Source organism: Impatiens glandulifera, chromosome 8 (genome assembly GCF_907164915.1).
Source record: "Impatiens glandulifera chromosome 8, dImpGla2.1, whole genome shotgun sequence".
NCBI lineage: Eukaryota > Viridiplantae > Streptophyta > Magnoliopsida > Ericales > Balsaminaceae > Impatiens > Impatiens glandulifera.
In genome coordinates, this window is record NC_061869.1 from 20,762,829 (window position 1) to 20,775,454 (window position 12,626).

Consider the following 12,626-nt stretch of genomic DNA (forward strand, 5'->3'; position numbering starts at 1 on the left):
TTAGATCCTTGATATTTCATGTTATTATATTCATGAATGAGAGTAAGAGTTAGATTCTTGCACATCTGCATCTTTGCTTCTCTTTTTCTTTTCCCTTTTCTTTGCCTTGCAGACTTTGGACCCATCATATCAACAGTTTCACAAGTATTGAAAGCCTTACATCTAACCTCATTATACTTAGAGCTTTGGATCTTAGGAGCCGGGCCGGGAATTGAATTGTCTCAAGATGGGTTTAGAATTCCCTAAACGAAAAAAACTAAATTGTTCTTGTTTTTTTATTACTTTATTAAGTATATTTATATTATGTTTAATTAATCTAATAATTTTATATTTCAATGACAAAATAACTTAATTTAATTAATTAAATATTTTAATTAATGAAATATTTTGATAGCAGATATTGTGAGGTACTTTTGGTTCTAACGATAGTACCAGTTCGAGAGTGGTTATTGACTTTAAAAAACTAGATGGTGGAGTTGTTTAAATAAGAGATGCTAATACATGTAAAATAAAAGGGATAGGTTCAATCAAACTAAGAAATATGACGGATCCACCAGAATTATTAGATATGTTCGGTACATACCAAATATGAAAGGAATCTTATTTCTTTGGGAGCCTTGGAGTCTAAAAGGCCTAAATGTGAGAATAGAAAATGGAATTCTTAAGATAATCCCTAGAGCGCCAGTGATGTTGAAAGCTATCAAAAAAAGTAATAATTTGTATTACTATCAATGTAGTACAGTTAATGAGGTAGCATCGACTGTATCAACTTCTGGCAGCAATAAGGAATCGAAGGCAACAAAGTTATGGCATATATGATTGGGATATGCTGGTGAGAAATTTATGCAAACTCTTATTAATCATTAATTGTTGAAAGGTACAATCGTTTGTAAATTAGATTTTTGTGAAAATTGTATTTTAGGAAAACAAAAGTGAGTAAAATTTGGCATTGTTATACATTACACCAAGGGTATTTTGGACTATGTGCACTCAGATGTGTTGGGTCAGCTCATTTGCAGCTGAGCCTGACAAATTAATAAAGCCCATTAGGGCATATTTAATTAAGGGAAAAAAAACACAGTAGTTTTAGTTGTTTTTTTTTCTCTCCCTCTTGCAGCAGTTCTTCCTCCATTGAAGCAGCAATTCCTCCATAGAAGCAACATGTTCTTCTTCTGATTTCCTTTATCTCTTCTCCATTTGGTTAGCCATCTTTAATGATGATGATAATGTATGTGAATGACAAGTTAGGATGAGGTCAATTGATAACTTTTGTTAGATTGCCTCTAGGCTTGTATTGAACTACATTATATACCCATTTGATATAGTGGATGATTTAAGTGGCCGAAGTGTCCCGTGGTTTTTACCTAATTTGAGTTTTCCACGTAAAATCTTGGTGTCCTACTCTCTGTTTCTTTGATTGTTTGATGCTCAATTGTTTTGGCTGCCTATTTGATTACACAAAAAAGAAAAAGAATTGTTAGGCCTTGTTGTAGCTTGTTTATTTCTGAATTGCTAAACAGGTGCTATTATTCAATCTCTACAACAAGTGGTATCAGAGCTGAGTTCGTTTGGTGGTAATTCTTGTATAATTCAAATGGAAGAATCGTTGAGCAGTAATGGAACGATGATCAAACTCACAGCTACCAATTACACAATCTGGAAGTCACGGATGAAGGACTTATTGTGTAATTATGATTATGAAGACACTATTTTGGGTGATAAAGGCAAACCAGAAACAATGACAGATGGAGATTAGAAGAAGCTGAACAGAAAGGCAGTTGGTAAAATCAGGCAATGGGTTGACAACAGTGTGTATCAACATGTGGCTACTGAGGTTAATGCTCATAAAGTGTGGACTATTTTGAGTGAGCTGTATGAGAAGAACAACACTCAAAACAGAGCATTTCTATTTAGGAAGCTTTGCTCGTTGAAATATCAAGATGGGTCTTCTATGTCTGAGCATCTAAATGCTTTTCAGGGGATTCTAAATGAGTTGGCTGCGATAGGAATGAAATTTGATGATGAGCTTCATGCTATGTGTTTGATTAATTCTCTGCCTGATAGTTGGGAAACACTTGTGGTTTTAATTACCACTTATGTTCCACAAGGTAAGCTCACTTTGAAAATGATGAAAGAGAGTGTACTGAATGAAGAGGCTAGAAGAAAAGAACAGGGCTTCTCGACTCCAAGTCAGGTGTTCGTGACTGAGAAAAGGGGTAGAAGTAAAAGTAAAACTCCAGAGAATCGCAGTGGCAGTTCAGACAAGTCACGGGGAACATCCAGCTCGAGAAAAGAGATTACATGTTATCATTGTGGCAAGCCAGGACACAAGAAGTATCAGTGCAGATCTTTGAAGCGGGAACAAAAGGAGAATAAGCAAGATGGAAGTAGTAAGGTTGCAGATGTGGGTGGTAACGACATCGATATTGTTTACGACAATGATAGTATCAACCTTGTTTCTCAAAATACACAATGGGTGGGAGACTCAGGTGTTTCTTATCATGTCACCAATCGTTGTGATATATTTGCTTCTTACACTAGTGGACAGTTTGGTTCAGTCACGTTGGGAAACAATGTTACGTGTAAGATTGTTGGAAAAGGAGATATTTGTTTGGATACTAACACTTCGTGCAAGCTACTTTTGAAGAATGTTCGACATGTTCCTAATATTCGGATGAACTTGATCTCTACTGGTATTCTTGATGATGAGGGCTATCATAGTTACTTTGGTGAAGGAAAATGGAAACTCGCTAAGGGGTCTTTGGTGATAGCTAAGGAAAGAAGGTCGGTTCTCTTTATGTGACAAAGACTAAGTCTTACGGGGGAGAAGCAAATGCAGTTAATGATTGTTCAGCACAGCTTTGGCATAAGCGACTTGGTCACTTAAGTCAGAATGGCATGCGAGTTCTCTCCAAAACAGTCGATCTTCAGGGCTTAAAGTCCACGGATTTGAAGACATGCAAAGATTGCTTAGTTGGTAAGCAACATAGAGTTTCCTTCAAAAGTTTCTCTCCATCTAAGAAGCCCAATATCCTAGATATGGTTCACACAGACATATGTTCTATGGATTCCTTGACTTTAGGCGGTGCTCATTATTACATCACTTTTATCAATGATTGCTCAAGGAAGGTGTGGGCATATTGCTTGAAGACTAAGGATCAAGCATTGGATTACTTCAAGTTGTTTCATGCTGAAGTGGAGAGAAAAACTGGGAAGAAGTTGAAATGTGTTCTTCGGACAATGGTGGCAAATACAAAGGACCATTTGTGGAATACTGTAAAAGTCATGGGATCAAGCTTTTGAAGATTGTGCCAAAAACACCTCAACAGAATGGAGTTGTAGAGAGGATGAACAGGTCTATCAATGAGAGAATTTTGTGTATGCTGTCTCATGCTAAGTTGTCAAAATCCTTTTGGAGAGAGGCAATGAAGACATCGGTTTATCTGATAAACCTTTCACCCTCAACTCCTTTAAATGGTGATGTTCCAGAAAGAGTTTGGAGAGGTAAAAACGTCTCTTATGATCACTTGAGAGTTTTTGGTTGTAAAGTGTTTGTTCATGTTCCTCGAGATGAGAGAGCTAAGCTTGATAGCAAGACGAGACAGTGTATCTTTATTGGGTATGGTCACGGAGAATTTGGGTACCGATGTTGGGATCCGGTTAACAAGAAACTCATTAGAAGCAGAGATGTGGTATTCTTTGAAGATCATACCATTGAAGACTTTGAGAAAAAAGAAAAGCCGAAGTCTACGAATAATGAATTGCCTGACAATGGTATGATTCGTACACCACAATCACAGCCCAATGATGTGGAAAATGCCCAAGTTGAGGTTGATGAGACTCCTCTAGTTGATGCTGAGCCAACAGAGGAAGCTGAACTAGATGATGATAGTTCTCTAGAGCCATCCGATGACGAACATATTAGAAGATCTAGTAGGTAGCGACAACCTTCTAGTAGGTATCCTCCTAATGAGTATGTGATGTTGACTGACGGGGGAGAACTAAAAACCTATCAAGAAGTATTGTCTCATAAAAACAAGAACAAGTGGACGGTGGCAATGCAAGAAGAGATAAATTCCTTGCAAGAGAACGAGACTTATGACTTGGTGAAACTTCCGAAAGGAAAAAAGACTTTGAAGAATAAGTGGGTATTCAAGTTAAAGCATCAAGAGAATAGCTCACAACCTCGATACAAAGCAAGACTGGTTGTGAAGGGTTTTGGACAGAAAAAGGGGATTGATTTTGAAGAGATCTTCTCACCAGTTGTGAAGAGGTCATCCATCAGAGTTGTGTTAGCATTGGTTGCTAGTCAAGATTTGGAAATTGAACAACTGGATGTGAAGATTGCATTTCTCCATGGTGACTTGGAGGAAGAGATCTATATGGAACAACCTGAGGGTTTCAAAGTTAAAGGTAAAGAAGATCTTGTCTGCAGGTTGAGGAAAAGCTTGTATGGGCCCAAGCAAGCGCCTAGACAATGGTACTGGAAATTTGACTCTTTCATGGAAGCAAATGGGTACAATAAGACTACTTCTAATCATTGTGTTTTCATCAAGAGATACGGTGTTGATGATTATGTTATTCTTCTGCTCTATGTTGATGATATGCTGATTGTTGGGCAAGATATTGCAAAAATTGAGAAGCTCAAAAGGGATTTGAACAAGTCTTTTGCGATGAAGGATTTGGGTTCAGTGAAGCAGATCTCAGGCATGGAAATCACAAGAGACAGAAAGAACAAAATACTTTGGCTATCACAGGAGAAGTACATTGAGAAGGTAAATGAAATGTTTGCAATGAAAAATGCAAAACTTGTTTCAATTCCACTTGCAGGTCATTTCAAGTTAAGTTCTAAACAATGTCCTACAAGTGAGAAAGAGAAAGATGAAATGAAGAATGTACCTTATGCCTCTGCAGTTGGTAGTCTTATGTATGCCATGGTATGTACAAGACCGGACATAGCACACGCAGTTGGTGTTGTTAGTCGGTATCTCTCCAACCCGGGAGAAGAACATTGGTTGGCTATTAAGTGAATTCTCAGATATCTTCGAGGCTCTTCGAAAGCACGTTTATGCTTCGAAAGTGATATTCTTATTTTGGAAGGCTTTACAAATTCTGATATGGCGGGTGATGTTGATTCAAGAAAATCTGTATCAAGTTTTTTGGTTACCTTTGCAGGCGGTGCTGTTTCGTGGTAGTTAAGGTTACAAAAGTGTGTTATTTTGTCTACTACAGAAGATGAGTATATTACAGCTACTGAGGAATGTAAAGAGGTGTTATGGATAAAGAAGTTCATACACGAGTTGGGCCAAAAGCAAGAGAAGTTCACTTTGTTTTGCGACAGTCAAAGTGCCATTCATCTCTCAAAGAATTCAGCTTTTCATTCGAGATCCAAACACATCGACGTGAGATATCATTGGATACGTTATGTGCTTGAGGCAAAAGAGCTGAACTTGGAGAAGATTCATACAATTGAGAATGGTGCCGATATGTTTACGAAATCCTTGCCTAAGGACAAGTTTGAAGATTGTCGGGAGAGAGCGAGTTTATTGGAGCCCGCGAAGTTGCGTTGACGGGGGAGATTTGTCGGGTCAACTCATTTGGCAGCTGGGCCTGACAAATTAATAAATCCCATTAGGGCATATTTAATTAAGGAAAAAAAACACAATAGTTTTAGTTGTTTTTTTCTCTCTCCCTCTTCCAGCAGTTCTTCCTCCATTGAAGCAGCAATTCCTCCATTGAAGCAGCATGTTCTTCTTCTGATTTCCTTTATCTCTTCTCCATTTGGTTAGCCATCTTTAATAATGATGATAATGTATGTGAATGACAAGTTAGGATGAGGTCAATTGATAACTTTTGTTAGATTACCTGTAGGCTTGTATTGAACTACATTGTATACCCATTTGATATAGTGGATGATTTAAGTGGCCGAAGTGTCCCGTGGTTTTTACCTAATTTGGGTTTTCCACGTAAAATCTTGGTGTCCTTCTCTCTGTTTCTTTGATTGTTTGATTGTTTGATGCTCAATTATTTTTACTGCCTATTTGATTACACAAAAAGGAAAAAGAATTGTTAGGCCTTGTTAACTTGTTTATTTCTGAATTGCTAAACAGGTGCTATTATTCAATTTCTACAACAAGATGTCTAAGGACCTTCTAAGACCCCATCTCTTGGAGATAGACATTATTGTGTTACTTTTGTTGGTGAGTTTTTCTAGAAGAGTATGGGTGTTTACTATGAAGAACAAAGATGGAGTGTTTGAGATTTTTCTTAAATGGAAAACATAAGTTGAAAACGAGACAGAAAGAAAGATCAAAATTCTCCGGACTGATAACGGTGAAAAATATAAGAATAATCCATTATAGAAATTATGTCAAGAGTATGGCATAGTTCGACACTTCATTGTTAGAAAAACACCATAGTCGGAACGTATGAACATGACATTGATGGAGAAAGTTTGATGTATGTTATCTAATGATGGGTTAGATCCACGAAATTTTGGACAAAAGCTGTGTCATACGCTTAACATTTGATAAATCGTCTACCATCATTTACACTTGGTGGCAAGACTCAATTAGAGGTATGGTCTGGAAAATCTGCAACTGATTATGATTGTTTACATATTTTTAGTTCTACTGCATATTATCATGTAGTTGAATCAAAATTAGATCCACGAGGAAAGAAAACTCTTTTATGGGATTTACTACTAGAGTTAAAGGATATCATCTCTAGTGTTTAGATGCAAAGAAAACCATTATCAGTATAGATATTACTTTTGACGATTATTCAATATTGAATAAGCTAACACCAGACAATATTAATTATACTCCATAACATGTTGTTGGAGAAATCGAATAATAGCACCTGTTTAGCAATTCAGAAATAAACAAGCTACAACAAGGCCTAACAATTCTTTTTCCCTTTTGTGTAATCAAATAGGCAGCCAAAACAATTGAGCATCAAACAATCAAACAATCAAAACAGAGAGCAGGACACCATGATTTTACGTGGAAAACCCAAATTAGGTAAAAATCACGGGACACTTCGGCCACTTAAATCATCCACTATATCAAATGGGTATACAATGTTGTTCAATACAAGCCTAGAGGTAATCTAACAGAAGTTATCAATTGACCTCATCCTAACTTGTCATTCACATATATTATCATCATCGCTAAAGATGGCTAACCAAATGGAGAAGTGATAAAGGAAATCAGAAGAAGAACCTGCTGCTTCAATGGAGGAAGAACTGCTTCAATGGAGGAAGAACTGCTGGAAGAGAGAGAGAGAAAAATCAACCCAAAAACTGCTGTGTTTTTTTTTTCCTTAATTAAATATGCCCTAATGGGCTTTATTAATTTGTTAGGCCCAGCTGCCAAATGAGCTAACCCAATAAATCTCCCCCATCAGCGCAACTTCGCGGGCTCCAATAAACCCGCTCTCTCCCGACAATCTTCAAACTTGTCCTTAGGCAAGGATTTCGTAAACATATCGGCACCATTCTCACTTGTATGAATCTTCTCCAAGTTTAGCTCTTTTGCCTCAAGCACATCACGTATCCAATGATATCTCACGTCGATGTGTTTGGATCTCGAATGAAAAGCTGAATTCTTTGAGAGATGAATGGCACTTTGACTGTCGCAAAACAAAGTAAACTTCTCTTGCTTTTGGCCCAACTCTTGTAGAAACTTCTTCATCCATAACACCTCTTTACATGCCTCGGTAGCTGCAATATACTCAACTTCTGTAGTAGACAAAGCAACACACTTTTGTAACCTTGATTTCCACGAAACAGCACCGCCTGTAAAGGTAACCAAAAAACCTGATACAGATTTTCTTGAATCAACATCACCTGCCATATCAGAATCTGTAAAACCTTCCAAAATAGGAGTATCACTTTTGAAACATAAACGTGCTTTCGAAGAGCCTCGAAGATATCTGAGAATCCACTTAACAGCCAACCAATGTTCTTCTCCAAGGTTGGAGAGATACCGACTAACAACACCAACTGCGTGTGCTATGTCCGCTCTTGTACATACCATGGCATACATAAGACTACCAACTGCAGAGGCATAAGGTACATTCTTCAATTCATCTTTCTCTTTCTCACTTGTAGGACATTGTTTAGAACTCAACTTGAAATAACCTGCAAGTGGAATTGAAACATGTTTTGCATTTTTCATTGCAAACCTCTCAAGTACCTTCTCAATATACTTCTCCTGTGATAGCCAAAGTGTTCTGTTCTTTCTGTCTCTTGTAATTTCCATGCCTAGGATCTGCTTCACTGAACCCAAATCCTTCATCGCAAAAGACTTGTTCAAATCAATTTTGAGCTTCTCAATTTTTGCAATATCTTGCCCAACAATCAGCATATCATCAACATAGAGCAGAAGAATAACATAATCATCAACACCGTATCTCTTGATGAAAACACAATGATCAGAAGTAGTCTTACTGTACCCATTTGCTTCCATGAAAGAGTCAAATTTCCTGTACCATTGTCTAGGCGCTTGCTTGAGCCAATACAAGCTTTTCCTCAACCTGCAGACAAGATCTTCTTTACCTTTAACTTTGAAACCCTCAGGTTGTTCCATATAGATCTCTTCCTCCAAGTCACCATGGAGAAATGCAGTCTTCACATCCAGTTGTTCAATTTCCAAATCTTGACTAGCAGCCAATGCTAACACAACTCTGATGGATGACCTCTTCACAACCGGTGAGAAGATCTCTTCAAAATCAATCCCCTTTTCTGTCCAAAGCCCTTCACAACCAGTCTTGCTTTGTATCGAGGTTGTGAGCTATTCTCTTGGTGCTTCAACTTGAATACCCACTTGTTCTTCAAAGTCTTCTTTCCTTTTGGAAGTTTCACCAAGTCATAAGTCTCGTTCTCTTGCAAGGAATTTATCTCTTCTTGCATTGCCACCGACCACTTGTTCTTGTTTTCATGAGACAATACTTCTTGATAGGTTTCTGGTTCTCCCCCGTCAGTCAACATCACATACTCATTGGGAGGATACCTACTAGAAGGTTGTCGCTGCCTACTAGATCTTCTAATATGCTGATCATCAAGTGGCTCTAGAGAACTATCATCATCTTGTTCAGCTTCCTCTGTTGGCTCAGCATCAACTAAAGGAGTCTCATCAACCTCAACTTGGGCATTCTCCACATCATTGGGCTGTGATTGTGGTGTACGAATCCTACCATTGTCAGGCAATTCATTCTCCGTAGACTTCGGCTTTTCCTTTTTCTCAAAGTCTTCAATGGTCTGATCTTCAAAGAATACTACATCTCTGCTTCTAATGAGTTTCTTGTTAACCGGATCCCAACATCGGTACCCAAATTCTCCGTGGCCATACCCAATAAAGATACACTATCTCGTCTTGCTATCAAGCTTAGCTCTCTCATCTCGAGGAACATGAACAAACACTTTACAGCCAAAAACTCTCAAGTGATCATAAGAGACGTCTTTACCTCTCCAAACTCTTTTTGGAACGTCGCCATCTAAAGGAGTTGAGGGTGAAAGGTTTATCAAATTAACTGCTGTCTTCATTGCTTCTCCCCAAAAGGATTTTGGCAACTTAGCATGAGACAACATACACAAAATTCTCTCATTGATAGACCTGTTCATCCTCTCTGCAACTCCATTCTGTTGAGGTGTTTTTGGCACAGTCTTCAAAAGCTTGATCCCATGACTTTTACAGTATTCCACAAATGGCCCTCTGTATTCGCCACCATTATCCGAACGAACACATTTCAACTTCTTCCCAGTTTCTCTCTCCACTTCAGCATGAAACAATTTGAAGTAATCCAATGCTTGATCCTTAGTCTTCAAGCAATAGGCCCACACCTTTCTTGAGCAATCATCGATAAAAGTGATGTAATAATGAGCACCACCTAAAGTCAAGGAATCCATAGAACATATGTCTGTGTGAACCATATCTAGGATATTGGGCTTCCTAGATGGAGAGAAACTTTTGAAGGAAACTCTATGTTGCTTACCAACTGAGCAATCTGTGCATGTCTTCAAATTTGTTGACTTTAAGCCCTGGAGATCGATTGTCTTGGAGAGAACTTGCATGCCATTCTGACTTAAGTGACCAAGTCTCTTATGCCAAAGCTGTGCTGAACAATCATTAACTGCATTTGCTTCTCCCCCGTAAGACTTAGTCTCTGTCACATAAAGAGAACCGACCTTCTTTCCTTTAGCTATCACCAAAGACCCCTTAGTGAGTTTCCATTTTCCTTCACCAAAGTAATTATGATAGACCTCATCATCAAGAATACCAGTAGAGATCAAATTCATCTGAATATCAGGAACATGTCGAACATTCTTCAAAAGTAGCTTGCACAAAGTGTTAGTATCCAAACAGACATCTCCTTTTCCAACAATCTTACACGTAACATGGTTTCCCAACGTCACTAAACCAAACTGTCCACTTGTGTAAGAAGCAAATATATCACAACGATTGGTGACATGATAAGAAGCACCTGAGTCTACCACCCATTGTGTATCTTGAGAAACAAGGTTGATACTATCATTGTCGTAAACAATATCGATGTCGTTACCACCCACATCTGCAACCTTACTACTTCCATCTTGCTTATTCTCCTTTTGTTCCCGCTTCAAAGACCTGCACTGATACTTCTTGTGTCCTAGCTTGCCACAATGATAACATGTAATCTCTTTTCTCGAGCTGGATGTTCCACGTGACCTGTCTGAACTGCCACTACGATTCTTTGGAGTTTTACTTTTACTTCTACCCCTTTTCTCAGTCACGAACACCTAACTTGGAGTCGAGAAGCCCTGTTCTTTTCTTCTAGCCTCTTCATTCAGCACGCTCTCTTTCATCATTTTCAAAGTGAGCTTACCTTGTGGAACAGAATTGGTAATTGAAACCACAAGTGTCTCCCAACTATCAGGCAAGAAGTTAATCAAACACATAGCATGAAGCTCATCATCAAATTTCATTCCTATCGCAGCCAACTCATTTAGAATCCCCTGAAAAGAATTTAGATGCTCAGACATAGAAGACCCATCTTGATATTTCAACGAGCAAAGCTTCCTAAATAGAAATGCTCTGTTTTGAGTGTTGTTCTTCTCATACAGATCACTCAAAATAGTTCACACTTTATGAGCATTAACCTCAGTAGCCACATGTTGATACACACTGTTGTCAACCCATTGCCTGATTTTACCAACTGTCTTTCTGTTCAGCTTCTTCCAATCTCCATCTGCCATAGCCTCTAGTTTGCCTTTATCACCCAGAATAGTGTCTTCATAATCATAATTACACAATAAGTCCTCCATCCGTGACTTCCAGATTGTGTAATTGGTAACTGTGAGTTTGATCATCGTTCCATTACTGCTCAACGATTCTTCCATTTGAATTATACAAGAATCACCACCAAACGAACTCAGCTCTGATACCACTTGTTGGAGAAATCGAATAATAGCACCTGTTTAGCAATTCAGAAATAAACAAGCTACAACAAGGCCTAACAATTCTTTTTCCCTTTTGTGTAATCAAATAGGCAGCCAAAACAATTGAGCATCAAACAATCAAAACAGAGAGCAGGACACCAAGATTTTACGTGGAAAACCCAAATTAGGTAAAAACCACGGGACACTTCGGCCACTTTAATCATCCACTATATCAAATGGGTATACAATGTTGTTCAATACAAGGCTAGAGGTAATCTAACAGAAATTATCAATTGACCTCATCCTAACTTGTCATTCACATACATTATCATCATCACTAAAGATGGTTAACCAAATGGAGAAGAGATAAAGGAAATCAGAAGAAGAACCTGCTGCTTCAATGGAGGAAGAACTGTTTCAATGGAGGAAGAACTGTTGGAAGAGAGAGAGAAAAATCAACCCAAAAACTGCTGTTTTTTTTCCCTTAATTAAATATGCCTTAATGAGCTTTATTAATTTGTTAGGCCCAGCTGCCAAATGAGTTGACCCAACACATGTGGAGTTTGAGTAGATAAAAATAACCCCAACTATAAGTGACTCTCTAACGACAAACGAAGAGTTAGATGAGGAAGATGTTCCGAACCAAGAATATTCACAACAACGTGAATCAATTGTTGTGAACATACCAAAAAGAGTTATTCAAAAACCAGCTCGGTTTGTTGACATGACGGCCTATGCACTTTCTAGTCGTAGATGATGTTTCATCCACATTTTTAGATGTCAGTCGAAGTATTGAAATAAAAATTTGAAAGGTGTTATGGAAGATAAAATGCAAATCTTCAGAAGAATGAGACATGTAAGTGGACACATCTTCATCAATAATATCCTTCAATCTTCCCCAAAGTAACTTTGTGATGCATTCTGAATTGAATTGTAACCATAAACCACAACAATTTGGATTTTACTAAATGTTTTCTTACACATGACTTCAACCATGATAAAACGGAGGGAGATCTACTCATAAGGCTGGTCTTAACAATTTCAAACACAATTAATTTATTATCTAATATCACTAATTTAATTATTGAATTTCAATAAATTAAGAGTTTTAATAACCAAATTACAGTATTAGTCAAAAACACTCAATTCACTTAATTTCTGTAACTAAATCATTAACATAATTTTTTAATTTTTTATTTATTTATAC